Source organism: Ochotona princeps, chromosome 21 (assembly GCF_030435755.1).
Source record: "Ochotona princeps isolate mOchPri1 chromosome 21, mOchPri1.hap1, whole genome shotgun sequence".
Classification (NCBI taxonomy): domain Eukaryota; kingdom Metazoa; phylum Chordata; class Mammalia; order Lagomorpha; family Ochotonidae; genus Ochotona; species Ochotona princeps.
In genome coordinates this window covers 26,670,710-26,687,943 of record NC_080852.1, presented here as the reverse complement: position 1 = coordinate 26,687,943, position 17,234 = coordinate 26,670,710, and the positions used below count along the sequence as shown (strand labels likewise).

The 17,234-nt window shown below is 44.2% G+C and overlaps 1 protein-coding gene and 1 pseudogene across 3 annotated transcripts in view; one reads left to right on the top strand and one right to left on the bottom strand.

Moving 5' to 3' along the window:
* Nucleotides 1–17,234, bottom strand: part of RHOA (ras homolog family member A) — a 43,320-nt gene that overhangs the window by 14,350 nt on the left and 11,736 nt on the right. The window lies entirely within an intron of this gene.
* Nucleotides 14,275–14,402, top strand: LOC118760354 (small nucleolar RNA SNORA70; annotated as a pseudogene).

The window sequence follows — 17,234 nt, the reverse complement described above, 5'->3', positions numbered from 1 at the left end:
CTCTCAGCACAATCTTACGCTGTTCAGTGAAAATACACCAGTGCTCAGCGAATAGATGGTTGTCATGATTGCAAAATTCTTTTCTCTGGCTCCTTTTCTCTGTAACTATCAAATTAATAAATTAAACAGTAAAAATAATGCTGCGTTGAACCCAGCTGACTATACCATAATCTCCTCTAGGCAGTCAATTCCTGTATCTCTCCCTCAGTTTTGGTTTTGGATTCCCAATCGATATGAGATATGCCTTGTTTCACTCACTTAGTCTTTCAAACTTCAAATCACATCAGGGTAGGGCCCGGCAGCTTGGTATAGAGGTTAAAGTCCTTGCCTTGAACACGCCAGGATCCCATGAAGATGCCAATTCTAATCCCGGCAGCCCCACTTCCCATCCAGCTCCCTGCTTGTGGCCTGGGAAAGCAGTAGAGGACGGCCCAATTCCTTGAGACCCTGCACCTGCGTGGGAGACCTGGGAGAGGATCTGGGCTCCTGACTTCAGATTGGCTCAGCACCGGCCACTGTGGTCACTTAGGGAGTGAATCACTGGATGGAAAATATTTCCGTCTCTCCTTCTCTCTGCATATATCTGACTTTGCAATAAAAAAAAAAATAAACTAAAAAAAATCACCTCAGGGCAAACACTTTACCTTAAATTTCTTTGTAGAAAATATAAAACTTTAGTGGGCATGCAGTAGGTGTTAGGTAAGCTTAAAGCTATTAGGCCCTGCACGGTAGTCTAGTGGCTAAAGTCCTCGCCTTGAATGCACTGGGATGCCACATGGGCGCTGGCTATAATTCCGGCAGCTCCACTTCCCATCCAGCTCCCTGCTTGTGGCCTGGGAAAGCAGTTGGACAGCCCAAAGCCTTGGTATCCCATGCCTACATGCCAGACCCAGAGGAGGTTCCTGGCTTCAGACTGGCTCAGCTCCAGCCGTTGTGGCTACTTGGGGAGTGAACCAGTGGACCGAAGAACTTCCTCTCTGTGTATCTGACTTTTCAATAAAAATTTTAAAAAGAATAATAAATCTTAAAAAAAATGAGAAGACATAAATTACCTAATTTTTATTCTCCTTTGAAATAATCCAGGGCACAGAAACTGATGGGTTTTCTGCCTAAGAAAAATAAAACAAAAGAATCTTCCTCGATGTTCAGTCTGTTAACAACATGAGGATTCATAAATCCTGTTTTTCTCACACCTGCAAAGGAGATGCCCACTTTGAATTATTTCTCAATAATTCACTGGTTTACAAAGACAAACAAAACAGGTTCCAGGTGCGTATTCCGGTTGGTGCAAGTTAAGATGCTGCTTGCAATCAGAGAACTTCTCTGAGTCCTGGCTACTCCACTTCTGACCCAGTTTCTTGTTAATGTTTGAAAAGGCAGGGCAAGGGCCCGGCGGCGTGCCCTAGCAGCTGAAGTCCTCGCCTTGAACGCGCTGGGATCCCATATGGACACTGGTTCTAATCCCGGCAGCTCCACTTCCTATCCAGCTCCCTGCTTGTGGCCTAGGAAAGCAGTCGAGGATGGCCCGAAGCCTTGGGACCCTGCACCTACATGGGAGACCCGGAGGAGGTTCCAGGTTCCCAACTTCGGACCTGTGCAGTACCGGCCGTTGTCACCTGGGGAGTGAATCATTGGATGGAAGATCTTGCTCTCTGTCTCTCCTCTTCTCTGTACATCTGACTTTGTGAAAAGGCAGGGCAAGATGTTGGTCCCTCCCTGTTGCCTCACTGCAGTCCAGGAAGTTCATTCTTATTCCTGGCTTCAGCCTATCCCAGGTCTACCTGTAGGGCCATTTCAGAAGAGAATCAGTGGGTGGAAAATCTCCCTTGTCTCTCAAATAAACAAACCTGTCTAATTGGTTTCCCACCCTCGTGTGTGTGTGTGTGTGTATAGCATATGTGTAGGTTTATGTATGTATATAATGTCTTTACATACATTCCTTTTAGAATGTCACATATACGTAACAAAATAAAAAAAAAAAAACGAATCTCAAGTATATCTGAGTAGCTATGAAGTGACCAACTCTAGTATCTACTGTGTCTGAAGTCTGTTCACCCTTGCTGGGGAACAGATGATGTCAAGTAAGGACTGCCGTCTTCAAGCTCCAGGAAATTATGATATAGAAAGAAGAATAAAGTAGTGGCCATCTCTTTTTACACCTTTTTTTCCCAACTGCAACTGATTCCACGTAGTGACTATAGCACACTTGCACTCTTGTCTGTCTTGGTCATGTGGTGGCACTTCAGAGGTAAACCATGACCACATACTAATGTGCAGTTCCTTCCATGTCACAATGCAGTCTTTGGTGATTGCCTCATGATTGTGTGACCTTAATGTTGACTCACATTTGCCTGAACAGGTTCCTGAAAGGCTGAGATGTTGTTGAAGCAGTCCATTTAGCCTAGAGGTTAGTTAAGTGAACTGGAAATCTGAGTATCTGCTGGCTTCATAAAAAACAAATATTCTAAGGCACCAGAGGTTGATTTTTTTAATCTGAAATATTTCAAAGGCAAAGAGATGTTCCATACACTGGTTCATTTCCCGAATGCTAGCAATACTTGGAGCTGGGCTATACTGAAGTCAGTAGCCCAGAACACCATCCATATCTACCATGTCACTGGTAGACACCCAAGTGCTTAACCCATTAGCTGCTAAACAGAAACCGGTTCAGAGGCAGGAACTAGAATCAGGCACTCTGAGATGAGAGCATCTCAAGTTGGCAATTTAAGTGTTACACCAAATGTTCAAACCTAGCACTAATGATTACTTTCATGTGCCATTAATTTTTTGTCAACAATTTTAAATAAGACAATCCTTTATAAGTCAAATATCTAGTCATATAAAGAATATTAATATGGCCTGCCGCAGTAGTCTAGAGGTTAAAATCCTCACCTTGAATTCACCACTGGGTTCCTGGTATGAGTGCTGGTTCATATCCCAGCTGCTCCACTTCCCATCCAGCTCCCTGATTGTGGCCTGGGAAAGCAGTCGAGGACAGCCCAAAGCCTTGGGACCCTGCACCCATGTGGGAGGCCTGCAGGAAGCTTCTGGCTCCTGGTTTTGGACTGGCTCAGCTCTGGCCATTGTGGCTACTTGCGCAGTGAACCAGCGGATGGAAGATCTTTAAGAATTTCTCCTTCTATTTGTAAATCTGCCTTTGCAGTAAAAATAAATAAATCTTTTTACAAAATTATACTATAAGTAAAAGAAGTCAGTCATTCCATTCATATAAAATATGTAGGATAGATTATCTACAGAAAGTAGGATAGTGGATACCTAGAGGTTAAGGTGGGTAGGGGAGACTCTGTTCTAAATTCAAGAAAAATTTGTGGGGTGAGAGGGTCAACTGTTTAGTAAAAAGAGCCTATTGGGGGAGTGATGCTAGAGCATGACGTGCTACATTGCTGCTTGCAATGCTGGCAACCATATCAGAGTGCTGGTTCATGTCCTCGCTACTCTGCTTCCTAACATACCTGGGAAGGCAGCGGAAGATGGCCCAAGTGTTTGGGCCCCTGGCAGCCATGTGGAAGACCAGGCTGGTGCTCCTGCCTCCTGCCTTTTGCAGCCATTTGGAAGTAAACCATCAGATGGAAAGAGTATTTTCATTGTTTTGCCTCTCAAATAAATAATCCTTGAATTAAAAAAAAAAACTACAAAAAAAGAAAAATAGAACATAAAAAAGCAAGAGCACACTAGTTTCACTTGCACTTACTGCTCAGGTGCCCTAGGCTCATCTCAGAAAGACTTACTCTTTTTTTTTTTTTAAAAAGAGAAACTTACTTAAGTTTATTATGAGATTTTTTTTTAAAGATTTATTTATTATTATTATTGGAAAGCTGGATACACAGAGAAGCAGAGACAGAGAGGAAGATCCTCCGTCCGATGATTCACTCCCCAAGTGAGCCGCAACGGGCGGTGCGCGCCAATCCAAAGCCGGTAACCAGGAACCTCTTCCAGGTCTCCCACGAGAGTGCAGGGTCCCAAAGCTTTGGGCCATCCTCAACTGCTTTTCCAGGCCACAAGCAGGGAGCTGGATGGGAAGTGGAGCTGCTGGGATTAGAACCGGCGCCCATATGGGATCCCGGGGCATTCAAGGTGAGGACTTTAGCCGCTAGGCCACGCTGCAGGGCCCAGAAAGGCTTACTCTTGAATAAACTCCTTGTGTGGCAGGATCTATTTCCAGCCACATGTCCTTAATAGATTTATTCTGAAAAAGGTCAGGATACTTCTCACTACACCTCAGGAGTGCTGTTGTGTCTGAGAATTCACCAGAATGAATAAACTACAGAAAAAGCAACGTAACCTCAAGCTACTTGAACTGATCAACCTGCCCAAGTTCGTACACTGATTTAGAAAACAGGGAAAGATTGTAAAACAGGAGCCTCTCCACCTCTTCTTCATTGGTAGACACCTGCCTGTCTAGCGTCTACAAGCTGTGAAAGGCAATCAGCTCATGTCAGGTTTCATCTTAAACTTACCTGAGATAGCTAGTTTTTGTTTTTAACAATATATTTTATTTATTTGAAAGGTAGACTTAGAGAGAGGGAGGGAGAGAAAGGAATGGAGAGTCATAGCTCTTTCACCTGTTCGTTTCCAAAGGGTTGCAACAGCTGGGACTAGAGGCCAGGACTATATTCAGTTCTTCCACATGAATGGCAGAGGCCCAGGCACTTGTTTCCCAGGTACATTTGCAGGCAGCTGGATGGGAAAGCGGAGCAGCTGCATTGTGAACCATTTATATGGAATGTCAACATTGCACATGGCAGTTTAACCTGTCCCATCAGCCCTGATGTAACTCAGTCTGAGCCAGAGAAGGTAACAAGAAAACACGGATAGAACAAAAGTCAGGGCAGGCATCTGTCCTAGAGGTTGATGCCAATTAGGATGCATGCAACCCTCATCAGAGAATTCCCTATCAGAACATCTGGTTCCAGTTTTGACTCCTCTGGTACAAGCACTATTATAGCAGAGAAAGCTATTGCCTGCGATGCTGGCATCCCATACGGGTAACCAGTTTAAGATACTACACTTCCGGGCCTGGCAGCGTGGCCTAGCGGCTAAAGTCCTCGCCTTGAACGCCCCGGGATCCCATATGGGCGCCGGTTCTAATCCCGGCAGCTCCACTTCCCATCCAGCTCCCTGCTTGTGGCCTGGGGAAAGCAGGAGAGGACGGCCCAAAGCTTTGGGACCCTGCACCTGCTTGGGAGACCTGAAGAGGTTCCAGGTTCCCGGCATCGGATTGGCGCGCACCGGCCTGTTGCGGCTCACTTGGGGAGTGAATCATCGGACGGAGGATCTTCCTCTCTGTCTCTCCTCTGTATATCTGACTTTGCAATAAAAATAAAATCTTTAAGATACTATACTTTCAACTCATCTACTTGGTAATGTGCCTGGCAAGGCAGTGGAGGACAGTCCAAGTGCTTGGGCACCAGCACCCATGTGGGAAACCTGAAAAAAGTTCCTGGCTCTGGCCTGGCCAAGACACTGCCACTGTGACTATTTGGAGAATGAACCAGTGAATGGAAGACCTCTCTCTCTGCGACCCCTCTCTCTATATCTCTGCTTTCAAATAAATCTTGGGAGGAGAGAGGGAGGGAAGGAATACACTAACAGTATTTCAAAGCAAGATTTTCTCAAGATGATATTTACACAAACATCAGGTCCTCTTTTTACTTGAGAGAGAGTGAGAAAAACTTGTCAACCACAGACTCCAGCCTTCCCCACTGCCTCCTGGGCTCTGTACTAGAGAAGATGGAGTGAAGATCTGGACATGGGAGCTCAACTCATGCACTCATACATCACATGGACATCTAACCTGGTGCCCGAACCACTAGGATAAATGCCCACCAACGTCCTTTAAAGATACATTCCAGGGCCCAGTGCAATGGCTCAGTGGCTAAATCCTTCCTTCCCTTGTAAGAGCTTGGATTCCATATGGGCACTGGTTCCAGTTTTGGATACTCCATTTCCCAACCAGCTCCCTACTTGTGGCCCGAGAAAGCAGTGAAGGATGGCACAAAGCCTTGGGATCCTGCATCTGCATGAGAGACACAGAAGCTCCAGGCTCCTGGCTTCAAATTGACTCAGTTCTGGGCATTGTGGGGAGTGAACCAGAGGATGGAAGATCTTTGTCTCTCCTCTCCATAATTCTGACCTGCCTTTCCAATAAAGAAATTGTAAAAAAATAATTCTAGTAATTAGTTCTGTCCATCCTTCCTACTTTTTTTTCCAGTTAGTCTCTCTTCTGCCCATGCCAGTTCCTTCATCAAGCCACAGGAATTGATATCAATTCTTATCTCTACAAAATCACAAATTTTGTGGAGGAAGATAGTGGAAACACAACACAATTAAGTGCTTGAATAGAAGTCTTTCTCTCTGATATGGCAGAGAGTAAAATCAAGTAATTCTGCAGAGGACTTCAGAGAAGATGATGTCTGACTTGCCCATGGGGACAAGTCCTTTGAAAGAAATGAAGAGAGATAGCTCACCCCTTGCAGTTTCTGCCAGGCATGGCCTGGACTCATCACAAACGATGAGGCCATAGCGTCTGTATTCTTGATGGACACTTGACCTCTCTCATGGATATTTTGCATGTGTTTCTAACTCACTGTTGAGTCTGGCACTGTGAGGTAAGCTAAGCTGTATCCTGGAGCAGGCATCTGGTGCTCAAGCACCAGATGCTCCATTTCTGATCTAGTTCCCTGAAAATGTTCCTGGGAAAGCAAGAGAAGATGGCCTAAGTACTTGGGGGACAGATGAATCTACTGGCTTGTGGCTCTGGTTTGGCTCAGCCCTGGCTGTTGCAGCCACTTGGAGGTGGACCAGCAAATGGAAAGCTCTCTCTGCCTCTAACTCTACCTTTCAAAAAAAAAAAAAAAAAAACATTAAAATAACAGAGGAGTGGCTCAACAATACTTTTTCTAAAAAAAATCTATTTATTTTACTTGAAATTCAGACCAAAATAAAGATACAGAAAGAGAAGGTTTCCCATCTGATGGCTACAACACCAAGATCTGGGCTCGTCCAAACCCAGGAACCAGGAGCTTCTTCTGGGTCTCCTCACGGTGCAGGAGTCCAAAGACCAGGGCCATTCCCCGCTGCTCTGACAGGTCATTAGCAGGGAGCTGAATCGTAAGTGGAGCAGCTAGGACATGAACCACAGCCCTTATGGAATTCCAGTGCTACTGAGGTTTAGCTTGCTACACAATCGTGCCAGACCCTCAGGAATACTTTCTAAGGTGAAAGAACAATTTAAGGAAATGACCAAGTAAGTAAAAGAATTCATAAAGAAAATGAAATTATGAGGCTGGAAAGATGGGTGAAGGTTAAACTAGAGCACCAGGCTAGCAACCTGAATTCTATTCTAAGGAAGGGAAAGCAACTGAACTGCTGTGATTTGATCTGTGATTTACAAAAAGGGTCTGGCAGCCACATCAAAGATACTGGGAAGGAACTGACCAAGAAGGAGAAGAGCACAGGGAGGGTCTAGCAGTGTCCAGGTGGAGACAGAGGCCTAACAGACACAATAATACAACCTATGGAGGGGTGTTCCAAAGCCCACACACATTTCCACCCATGACGTGAAAGACATCAGCATCAAGGTAAACTGTTAATCCAGGTAAAAATGCCATAGCATTGAGGTGTGTTAAATGGGGAGGAGCAGTGATGTAACTAACTGTGGTGACTCTCAGCAACAAGAGGTGGTCACGAAGAAGCCAGAGACATTTGAAGAGGACAACTGGGAGCTGTGGTGAGAAACAATGCTAACAACCTAGAAGGCAGCACTACAAAGATAAGGTCCAGATGATGAGAGGCGCCAAGAGTCCATCGGCTGGCCCATGAGGTGATTTCCAGTAACCATGTCCTTTCTCCTAGTTGCAAAAAGTGGCAGTTCACAGTAGACTAAGGAAATCTGAGCACTGAGAGATGATGTAAAACGCTTTTTTAAGAAGTTAGGAAATACATGTTACAACATAGATGAGCCCTGAGCATTACATAAGTAGTCAATGACGACAGTGAAAAAAAAAAAATAAAGCTTCTTAAATGAAATATTGCACAGTGCAAAGAGCCACCTTCAATGTTAGAGGTAATAAAAATGAGACAATTATGTTTCCCCTTCTCTAACTACACTGCTACAGATTCAGAATTAAGAAACCAAAAAAAAATTTATCTTTTTTTAAAATTTTTTACTGCAAAGGCATATTTAAAGAGAAGAAGAGACAAAGACTTTCCATCCACCAGTTTAATTCCCAGATGGCCACAATGGCCAGAGCTGAGCCGATCTGAAGCTAGGAACCAGGAGCCTCTTCCAGGTCTCCCATGCAGGTGCAGGGTTCCAAGGCTTTGGGCCGTCCTCAACTGCTTTCCAAAGCCACAAGCATTGAGCTGGATGGTAAGCGGGGCTGTCGGGATTAGAACCGGTGCTCATATTGGATGTTTGTACTTGCAGGTGAAGGATTAGCCAAATGAACCATTGCACCAGTCCCAAAAATTAAATTTAAAAAGGGGAAAGGGAGCTGAGAATATATTTGAGGGTAATGGATTTATTTTTATTGGACAGTCAGATACACAGAGAGGTGGACAGAGAAGATGATTTTCTGCACGATGATTCACTGCCCAACCATCCGCAAAAGCTGGAGATGAGGCAATCTGAAGCCAGGAGCCAGGAGCTTCTTTTGGGTCTCTGACACGGGTGCAGGGTCCCAAAGTTCTGGGACATTCTTGACTGCTTTCCCAGGCTACAAGCAGGGAGCTGGATGGGAAGCAGGGCAGCAGAGATTATAACCAGTACCCATATGGGATCCCCTCACGTGCAAGGCAAGGACTTTAGCTACTAGATTATCACACCAGGCCCAAGGTGGTAACGGATTTTTTGAAAGAAACGATTTAACCCTCCCCCCCACCCGCGACAAAATTACATTAGATAGACAGACATCAATAAGGAAAGCTTAGAACAGAGAGGAAACGGTTAGCTTGGACTCACATATACCTTACTAGTTGGGACACAAAGATTAGTTACTCTTCACTAAGGTATTGAAGATTGCTCTGCACCCCTCCTAAAACTGTTTTGTGCCTCAATTGTTAACATATGCCTTGTTAGAGTTATAAGCCTGTTTAGACTATCCTAAAATTCGCCAAGTTCAGTAAAAATCATGCTTTAATCCTATAAGATGCTAAATATAAAAATGAAAATAGGCATGAGACAGCTGAATAGTACCCTATAACCATTTTAAGGTGTATAGCAGTCGGTTGTGTATAAACTAAAATTGAAATGTCAATGAAGTAGTCACAGGATGTGGTTAAGGAACCTGCATTCTCCAACACATTGGTTATTCAATACCATGTCAATTAACTCCATAATGTTGTAAATTGTTGTTGATGTTATGTTATGGCTTTTCATTGGAGGCGATGATATTCTGCCAGCTATACATTCAGACCAGAGATGGTTTCCCAAGGAAACTGTTGAACTTATCTGGACAATAACAGGATGGACTCTATGCAGGGTACATGCTCGCAATGAAGCAATCATGACTGGATATAAACTGTACTACTGCATCAATGTGGAGGAATTCAACATGGGGGGGGGAGGGCATAGGGAGGAGATGGGTGAATCCCAGAACCTATGAAACTGTCTTAAAACGAAATTAAAAAAAAAAAAAAAAATTTATTGGGCCTGACTCTAGTCCCCGCATCCCCACTTCCCATCCAGCTCCCTGCTTGTGGCCTGGGAAAGCAGTCGAGGACACCCCAAAGCCTTGGGATCCTGCACCTGCAAGGGAGACCCAGAAGAAGCTCCTGGCTCCTGGCTTTGGATCAGCTGAGTTCCAGCCCTTTCGGCCACTTGGAGAGTGAATTGGCAGATGGAAGATCTTCTGTCTCTCCTCTCTGTAAATCAGATTTTGCAATAAAAAGACATACATAAATATATGACTACTACCTTCTTTTTACAAATCAAAGTATTGGGGCACTGCCGTGACATAGTATGACAAGCTTCCATATGGGTTCCAGTTAGAGTTCTGGTTGTTTTCACTTCCAATCAAGCTCCCTACTTATGGTCTGGGAAAGCAGCAGAGGATGGCCCAGGACTTTGGGATCCTATACCCACATGGGCGACCTGGAAGCAGCTCCTGGCTCCTGATGGGCACAGCTCTGGCTGTTGCAGCACTTTCAGGAGTAAACCAGCACTCGTAGCACTGAGCAGACGTGTGTGTTCACTGACTGACCTAAGGTTAAAATATCTAGTCTTTTTAAGCTAGTAGATAAAATGTGTTGATACATGACAGTTAAATGCTCTGACTTTTTAAAGGAAACTTTCAAAAGCTCAAATCACTAAGAATAGACACTAGTTTTCAAATTTACTTCCTTTAAGATACTTCCCTTCTCTGAAATGGCCTTTAGTTTCATTATTCAAATAGGAAGCTATTTCTTTCCAAACAAGACCTGCAAGTCTGGAACAACCTACTGCACATAAAACTCTATAGTCTCTACATTCATGTATGAATATCAAAAACGCAGGGCAGAATGGAGTGACACTTCATGTCTTATCACCTTAGAGATGGAAAAAGGCCTTGTGAAGAAAACTGGTTTTTTTTAAAGATTTATTTATTTTTACACAAAGTCAGATATACAGAGAAAAGGAGAGACAGAGAGGAAGATCTTCCATCCGATGATTCACTCCCCAAGTGAGCGCAATAGCCGGTGCTGCACCGATCCGAAGCTGGGAACCAGGAGCTCTTCCAGGTCTCCCACAAGGGTGCAGGGTCCCAAAGCATTGGGCAGTCCTCGACTGCTCTCCAAGGCCACAAGCAGGGAGCTGGATGGGAAGTGGAGCTGTCGGGATTAGAATCGGTGCCCATATGGGATCCCGGGGTGTTCAAGGCGAGGACTTTTGCCACTAGGCCACACCACCGGGCCCGAAAACTTTCTTTGATATATTTTTAGAGCTATTTTCTGCCAAAATGAACAGATTCACTGTGAAGGATCAAAAATGTTATTAATGTTTAAGTACTAAAAATTAAAAGAAATTTTTTTCCCCCAAATTGGAACAGAATCAAGGTTACCTAAATAAAATTGGAGCAAAATCAAGGTTACCTGAATACGATAGTGTTTTTCGTATAACAAGCTTTCCCAGTCTAATAACTTTTTTCCTATAGCATTTCTTTTTTATATTGTAGCAAAAGACAAAAGAGCCAGGGCCATGACTGTGGGTTAAGCCACCGTGTGACACTGGTCACCCCAACTATAGGCACCAGTTTATGTTCCAGCTCCATTACTTCTAATCCAGCTCCGTGCTAATGGACTAAGAAAAGCAGCAGCAAGCCCCCTGCCACCCACATTGGGATGAAGCTCCTGGGTTCAACCTGGCCCCAGATGTTGAGGTGTTTGGGAAGCAAACCAGTAAATAAAAGATTTCTCTCTGTCTCTCCCTTTCCTCCCCAACCTCCCTTAGTGTAACTCCGAATTTCAAATAAAAACAGAGAGAAAGGCAGAGAGCATACAGGCGGGCCTGGTGCAGCAGCCTAGTGGTGGGGTCCTTGCCTTGCATGTGCCGGAAACCCACGTGGGCCCCAGTTCTAATCCCAGCTGTCCTGCTTCTCATCAGCTCCGTGCTTGGGGCCTGGGAAAGTGGGGCTGAGGATCGCCCAAAACCTTGGAACCCTGTGACCGAGTGGGAGACCCGGAGGAGGTTCCTGGCTCTGAATTGGCGCAGCAGCGGCTGTTGCAGCCACTTGGGGAGTGAATCGGGGACAGAAGATCTTCCTCTCTGTCTCTCCTCCTCTTTGTTTATCTACCTTTCCAGTAAAAATTAATAAATCTTTAAAGAAAGAGAGGGAGGGCCTAGGAGTTGTCACCTCTGTCACCGAGTCTCCCTTATAATAATCATAATTTACTGTCCCTGGAAGATATAATTACATGGAAACTCCTATGAAACCCACAGATTCTGCATGGGTCCTGTAGACAAACATGCTCCCTTTGCTCACTCTCTCCCTCTTTTGTGAAAGGCAAAGAGAGAAAGACAAAGATCTTCTATCTGCTGCTTCTCTTCCTAATTGTCCACAATACCCAGAAACCAGGAACTAAATTCAAATCTCCATGTGGGTGCAGGGACCACCCTCTCCCGAAGTGTACATCAACAGGAAGCTAAAAGAGAAGCAGAGTTGGGATTTGAACTTGGGCAGCATGATATGGGTTGCAGGTGTCCCAAACTGCATCCTAAGCTAAGAAATCAATGAAAGTTCCCACCTGATAGATGTCTCTAGAGACCTCCAACTGATTCTGATTCACCTTCACTCAACCAGCAAAACACTGTCATCAACTTGATCACTTATCACATACTTGGGTCATATGGATACAGGTTCACAGTCCAGATACTCCACTTTTGATCCACCTCCCTGCTAATACATCTGGCCGAGTAATGTAAAAAGGCTCCTGACTCAAGCTTCCTGCAGATACTTCCTGTAAGATAGTGGTGACAGCTCAAGTAATTTACTTCCTGTCTCTCATGCAGAAAACCTTAATCGAGTTACTGGCTTCAGCGCAGCCAAGTCCTAATCATTTCTGGCATTTGGAGAGGGAACCAGAAAATAGAAGCAAATGCTCTCTTTCAAACAAATCATCCAAAAAATTATTTTATCGGGGCCCAGTGTGATGGTTAACAGCCTACTTCTCCACCTGCAAGTGCTGGAACCCCATATGGGAGCTAATTCATGTTCAGGCTGTTCCACTTTCCATTCACTTCCCTATTATTGGCCTGGGAAAGCAGCGGAGGTTGTCCCAGAGCATTGGGCACCCTGCACCCATGTGGGAGACCCAGAGGAAGTTCCTGGCTCCTGGCTTTGGGACTGTCTCAGCTTTGGCCATTGTGGCCACTTGGGGGAGTGAATCAGAGCATGCAAGATCTCCCTTTACTTGGTCTTTCAAATAAATAAATCTTGAGAGAGAGAGAGAGAAATAAACAATTCCAGCTGATATTTTTCATGGTGAATTAAAAGAAAGTAGGCTCTAGAAAGGTATCATTGGAGATTTGACATGTTCTATGGTTAAGAGCAGGACTGACAAAAACAAACTCTACAACCTAAATTAGCTGAATAATTTTGATACCATGTTTACAGTCTGTACATTTTCTTAAACACAAAGCAAAAATGCCTTTCTGCATCATGTTTAGCTTATTTTGGCATATAAGAAACCATCAGTGATGTCTGAAGTAGTGCTACTAGGTTATAACGAATGCAATATAAAGACACTTATTAGCCAAATGTTAGTTATCAACAGAAAAAATACAACTGAGCCAAGAAACAAAAATAGAAATAATTTAACTGAATAACTGTTTCTTATTCTGGATAAAGATATTCCAATATTTTGGAAAGACAATGAACAAATTTTTATGCAGATAAAATAATCATGGCTTTAGAAATTACTAATTCAGCATACTTAAGATAATTATAATTTAATATCTTAATTCTTCAAAAGGCTAATTTGCAAAAGAAACTTACATCAAGCCTGCTGTCACTTTACAAATACCCTGAGATAAAATCTGCAGCACAGCTTTGGCAATTGTAATTTTTGCTTTTTAATACATTCTTTTAGGATTCAATGTTAGAAATTTGGAAAGCCAATAGCAAATGGATGCTTCATGATAGATCAGGATGGCAAAACAGACCACTTTTTAAAAAGTAACAGTAGGGCCCAGAGCAGTGGCCTAGCGCACATGCTAGAATCCCACATGGGCGCCAGTTCTAATCCTGGCAGCTCCACTTCCCATGCAGCTCCCTGCTTGTGACCTGGGAAAGCAGAAGAGGACGGCCCAAAGCCTTGGGACCCTGCACCCATGTGGGAGACCTGGAGGAAGTTCCTGGCTCTTGGCTCCAGATTGGCACAGCACTGGCTGTTGCGCTCACTTGGGGAGTGAATCATCGGATGGAACTTCTTCCTTTGTCTCTACTCCTCTCTGTATATCCGACTTTGTAATAAAAAAAAAATTAATCTTAAAAAATAAATTAACAGTAAACAGAGGAAACAACAGATTAGAAGTCACTGAATTTATTAGTTAACTTTGTTCACATTCCCATTCCTCACTTATATAACCAAGCTGAAATTTTTTCTTTTCCCAAATTAGTTTTTATAAGTTCTCCTCAGTTGTAGGCAACCACCTAGGTTGCCTTGTACCTAGGCAAGTATTACATAGCTGGGAGAAAAGCAGCAAACAGCTGGCAAGCATCCTGGGCCTGGTTAATGCTAAATTTGCGTTAACTGAACCAGTGTTCCAGCATAATCATCTATTCTATCTTTAAATTTAATTGTCATGGGCACCTGGTGTACAATGGCTGCAAATAGCATTCTCCTTGTTAGTGCATGCAATCTGTTTCTTGTATGGGTTGCTCTAAGGGACCTCGAAGACAGTCCTTCAAAGTGGCCAATTCTGCTTCTGACCTCATGCTGTTGCTCATCTAGGCTGCAGACAGGTATGCAGGGTGCTTTTGGATAGCCCCATGGCAGTAACCAAGGTTCACATTGGCCAAGTCATCATGTTCATCCGCACCAAGCTGCAGAACAAGGAACATGTGATTGAGGCCCTATGCAGGGACAAGTTCAAGTTCCCTGGTCACTAGAAGATCCACAACTCCAAGAAGTGGGGCTTTACGAAGGTCAATGTGGATGAATTTGAAGACATGGTGCTAAGAAATGGCTCATCCCTGATAGCTGTGGGGTCAAATACATCCCCAACTCTGGTCCCTTAGACAAGTGGCAAGCTCTCCACTCGTGAGGCCTCTGCTCTTCTGCGCTCCTAAACCTGACCAAAATAAATCTTCATTGTTGACTTGTAAAAAAAAATTTATTTTATTTTATTTTATTTTAAGATATGTAGGAGGATTTGGAGCCCCAGGCTCCCAGCCTGGCACTGGGCGCCCCATGAGCTCTCAGGAGTAGGACTGTGGAATAACCAAGGAAAGAGGCAAGGGTATGTGTGGGAGAATCACAGAGGCACTATGTTGCAGGTAAGGAATGACTACTGAGGGACTTTGATCGTCAAGGCCACTGTACTTGCTGACCATGGAATGCACGTGTCAGAACTGGGCCTTTTCAGTGGCCTAGACGGAGAAGTGGATGCATCAGATACCCCAATGCACATGGCTACCATATCCTCTAGGTGCATTCCAGGGTCAGCAAGTACACTGGGACCCTGCATTCGCGTGGGAGACCTAGAGAAGGCTCATGGCTCCAATGCGGCCATTTGGGGTGTGAGCCAACTGATGGAAGATGTCTCCTATTTCTTTCTCTGTATATCTGCCTTTAAATTTATGAAATAGGGCCTGGTGTGATAGTGTAGTGGCTGACGTCCTTGCCTTGAACATGCCAGGATGTCTTATGGGCACCGGTTCTAATCCCGGCAGCTCCACTTCCCATCCAGCTCCCCTGCTTGTGGCCTGGGAAAGCAGTCTAGGACAGTCCAAAGCCTTGGGACCCTGCACCCATGTAGGAGACCTGGAGGAAGTTCCTGGCTCCAGACTGGCTCAGCTCCAGCTGCTGCAGCTGCCTGGGTAGTGAACCATTGGATGGAAGATCTTTCTGCCTCTCCTCCTCTCTGTATATCTGACTTTGCAATAAAAATAAATAAATCTTTTTTTAAATGTATGAAATAAATCTTATCAAAAATTATTTTTAATTGAAAGCCAAAGTTACATCGACAGAAGAAACAGATTTTCCACCCACTGTTTCAAAAACCAAAGGACTCAGAAGCCAGAGCTGTACCAATCCAAAGCCAACAGCCTCCTCTCAGCATCTCATGTGGATGTAGGGCCCAAGGATTTGGGCCATCTTCTACAACGTTCCCAGGCCATTAGCAAGGAGCTGGATCATAAGCAGAGCAGTCGGGACTCAAAACTGGTGCTCATATGGGATAAGAGCACCGTAAGCGGGGCTCGGCAGCGTGGCCTAGTGGCTAAGGTCCTCGCCTTGATCCCATATGGCCGCTGGTTCTAATCCCGGCGGCTCCACTTCCTCTCTGTCTCTCCTCCTCTCAGTATATCTGACTTTGTAATGGAAATAAAATAAATCTTAAAAAAAAAAAAAAAAAGAGCACCGTAAGCTTACTACATGGCAAGCATAATCTACTATGCCACCAGCAGCCCCTCTCACCTTTGTTCTAATGATTTACTGGGACACAAACTGGCCCAAATAGAGAAGCCAATGTTTCAAGCAGCAACTCTACACACTATGCCACCAGGCCAGCTCCACATTTTTATTGCTTTACTTATCACACACTTTAACTTTCCTTCCTGCCAACTCCATTAATGTATGAATCCTATTTAGGATTAGACAGGAAGCACAGGCATAAGTACCTAAGTCAGGTACTTTTTTTTTTTTCTGACAAAAATTTGTTTTTCCAGAAACAACAAAAGGTTATACAAACTAATTCATAGCAGAATTTATGAATGAAAATGGCTATAAGTATTTATATAACACTTTGTTCTAGTAGTTCAAGTACTCACCCTCAAAGAATAATATAAATTCCATATATAATAAAGTTCAAAAATCTCTAACAGGAAGTACTAAAATCCACATCCTTCTTGTGAATCCATGTGCTCTAATTATTACATATATATATATATATATTTTAATTGTAAAGCAGAAACAGAACCTCTATCCACTTGTTCACTGCCAAAATGTCCTCAACAACCAGGGAGAAGCCGGAAGTCTAGGACACAACTTGCATATTCCATGTGGATGGCAAGGACACAACTCTAAGCCATTTCCTGCTGCCTTCCAGCATGCAGCTCAGCAGGAAGCTGGAACTGGAAGTGGAGTCACAACCTGAACCCAGTCTAACACAAAACACAGGTGTCTGAAGTTGCATCTCCACCTGTTGGCTAGACGCTCACCTGCTCTTCCTTTCGACAAGTCTAACTGGCCAACTGAGTTTATAGCTACTTAGACAAATTAATGATTGGAGGCCAGCAGGGAGTGAAGCCATTGCCTTGACTCCAGCATCTCAAGCTGGAAATGCTGGTTTGAATCCTGGCTGCTCCACTTGCAACCCAGCTCCCTGATGATGTGCCGGGGAAAAACGGTCTATGACCCAAATACCTGGGCCCCTGCTACCCTCATGGGAGACCCACAAGGAGTTCTAGGTTCTCCGGTTTCCGCCAGCAGCAACCTCAGCCCTTGTGGCCATGTGGACAGAGATCTAGCAAAAAGAAAAAACTTCTCTCTCATTTTACTTTTCAAATAAATAA